This window comes from Mus musculus, chromosome 10 (assembly GCF_000001635.26).
Source record: "Mus musculus strain C57BL/6J chromosome 10, GRCm38.p6 C57BL/6J".
Taxonomy (NCBI): domain Eukaryota; kingdom Metazoa; phylum Chordata; class Mammalia; order Rodentia; family Muridae; genus Mus; species Mus musculus.
This window is the reverse complement of record NC_000076.6, coordinates 110,126,750-110,129,991: the sequence shown is the minus strand read 5'-3', so window position 1 is coordinate 110,129,991 and position 3,242 is coordinate 110,126,750. Positions and strand designations below refer to the sequence as shown.

The window sequence follows — 3,242 nt, the reverse complement described above, 5'->3', positions numbered from 1 at the left end:
TTTCCAAACTGTCAGATTACTTAAATGATAGGTTGGAAGTGACACAGAATTTAATATGATGTCTGCTATGGTGTCTAAGATGGTGCCAAATGTTACAGAAACTGTTAGAAAAAGATATTCTCTGTGAACCAAGACATTCTTAGTGCATTAATGCAAGAAGAGCATGAATTTAACAATTATGAAGTAACTGGATTATGCTTAGTAAGTCTAAATAGTTTGGAAAAATATTAGGTTAAATTATGAATTTAGAACATATTAAAGGGATATATCTGCTAGCACAAATTGTATGAATTATGATGATATTGTGCACATTGATATAATAGCAATGTTCTAATATATATTAGCTCCTTGTACAGATCCTAAAAGTAGGTGGGATATATTCCTAATGTAGAAGGTGATGTAATAGTATAAAGAATCTTATGGGAAAGAAGGTATTTGTTTTGGTCTATGTAAAATTAGAATGAAAATTGTCTTCCAGTTGTGGCTCCTGTGAGACTCTGCATGCTCCAGTGCAATCCGATACCGGTGCACATATGTACTTGTAAGCAGGACTCAGTGTCCTCTGTGGGTTCGTCATTAACAACAACCAAATGAAAGAGCATGTGATGGTGAAATGGAAAACCAGGACTAAGGGTAATGGAGGAGTGAAAGGGGAGAGAATTTGATCAAAGTGCATGATACGTGCGCTTGAAATTCTAATTTTAAATATATTATAATTGAAACTGTTAAAAATAAAAAAAAATGTAAAATAAGCTGTCCTTTGTTCTACTGTTTTAATCTACCTTTCTCCTAGATAACATTGACTAGTTTTACTTGAATTTGTTCATTCTATGAAATGATGAGCATATTTTACTTGTAGATATTATATATTTTATCATTCTATCTAATTTTATCAAACCTGGAATACAATAAGAAAATATAAACTGTTTTCTCTCTCTTTTTTTGAATTTGAATAATCATCTCAAAACTTGGTTAAAGTTAAATTTTATTTTTGAATCAAATTTTATACTGACTGACTCATGCTCTGTGTGCCATATTATTGATCCAGGAGCAATTAACAACCATTCTAGTAGATTCTTATGATTAATAGGATGCCTTAGTAGTCGTGGTAGAGACTGCTAAGATAATTTTCTAAATATCAAGCATAAATATACCTTAAAAATATTTTAAAGTTACTTAAGTCTACTTTCATGCATGAAATATTTCTTGATCCACTGAAGGCACTTACCTTGTAAAATATAAAATATTTAACCATTTATTAAAAACAAGTTCAAGCAGTCTGATACATAATTGGCATAAAATCCACTTGAAGGTATTTACCTATTTCTGAGTTTTGTATGGTGAACTTGACTTCATATTTAATAATTTTATCTACAAAGAAAATAGCGATGAAATGGCTGAGTACTCCTGTCTCATGGGATGCTCCATAAGGCATATTTCTTTCTTGCTCTGTTAAATCTATAAAATTAGGAGAGGGTTATATTGTAATATCTCTTTTTTCTTTTAGTATATCATGATCCAATATAATATCTCTTTTCGATGTGGTAATTGATATTCAGACTCAGCTGAATTCTCCCAAAGAACAAAGTTTGGTTAACATTCAGGCTGTCTCTGAATATTTTTATTAAATTAGTTACAGCTCCCTGTATTCCCATTACCAAAATTTAACTTCCAAATTAATATCTTCAGTTATGAGATGAATCATTCTTTCCAAAGAGAGACTAAAATTTTATTAAGAGTATTAGAAAAATGTGTCACTTAGCTGTCTTTTCCAGACCCATAAGACCTGTAATTCTGTATACAAGTAAAATTTGCAAACAGCTGTATTGTGTTTTCTTCAGTTGGGGGTTACTGTTAGCTTGTGTGATTTGGTTATGTTCAATAAAAAAGGTTTTCATGAAATTGAATGGCTTTTCACACAGGTAAAACTAATACTTATCACTCTACTTCTTATCCCTAAATTCTTCATTCTGACTCCTCGCCGAATATTCTCTGGAAGATATATCTAAGGGTTAGTTATTAAATGCAGGTACTTTTAAATCATACTCAAAATTTGACTTTAATGCTTTTGAAAAATTAACCTTTTATGTTTATATTCTTAACCAATGCTGGTGCATTGAATACCCATAGTATGTCCTAGATAGAGAATATTTAAATGAAGATACAGCAGGGAACCAGCCTAAACCCTAGCAAGAAATACAGTTAAGTGCCAAGCAAGGGATCATTTCACCAGAGGAAGTGCGGCATAATAAAAACAAGCATCAAAAAGCAGGATTTGAACTGATTTGTTGGTTGGCAAAGATAGAATTACTAAAGGGCTTTATGTTGTGACTGAACGGCTAGAGCATGGTGTGTGTGAATTTAAGGAAAGGAGAGACCAGGATGGAAGTCTTTTAAGAACATAGGGATTACTACACAGTCTAAAGAAACTCATGCTGTGAATCTGGTATGCATCAAAATGTAACACATTTTGCCTTATCCACTATTTACTCTTCTTTATATACCTCATTTGCATGTCACATTTCAAGAAGAGAAACAGACCTGGTAAGAGATCTGTATTAGGAGGTGGATTGTAAGAAATTGCATGGATAAGTCTCCAGCCCACAAGGCAGGTCTTTTAAAAGTCCCATTCCAGTAGTCTCCTTAGAAATTCCTCTTTTGCAGGGCACTGGTGGTGGGTGCCTTTAACCCCAGTACTTGGGAAACAGTGGCAGGCAGATTTCTGAGTCAAATGCCAGCCTGGTCTACAGAGTGAGTTCCAGGACAGCTAGGGCTACACAGAGAAATCCTGTCTCAAAACAAAAACAAAACAAAAACAAAAACAAAAGCAAAAAAAATTCTCTTTTGAAGACACTAATTGTGGATCTTATTTTATTTATTAAGAACATTTTTGTTTATGTGGTGTGTGTGTGTGTGTGTGTGTGTGTGTGTGTGCCTGCTTGAGTTTATGTACTCTACATGCACACAGCTGCTGTTGGAGCCCAGAAAATAGGCTATCCTCTGGACCTGGAGTTACAGGTTTGTGAGCAAATTTATGTGAGTCCTGGAACTGAACTAGCCTCTCTGCAAAAACAGTTAGCAATCCTTTTTTTTTTTTAATTGAGAATATATTTCTTTCATACAATATGTTCTGATTACAGTTTGTCCTCCTCCAGTTCTTTCTAGATTCTCCCAGCACTCCCCACCAATCCAAATCCACACCCTCCCTCCCTCCCTTCCTTCCTTCCTTCCTTCCTTCCTTT

The 3,242-nt window shown here is 34.0% G+C and overlaps 1 protein-coding gene across 1 annotated transcript in view; it reads left to right on the top strand.

The window, feature by feature from the left end:
- Positions 1 to 3,242, top strand: part of Nav3 (neuron navigator 3) — a 774,463-nt gene that overhangs the window by 325,731 nt on the left and 445,490 nt on the right. The gene's annotated exons all lie outside the window — the stretch shown is intronic.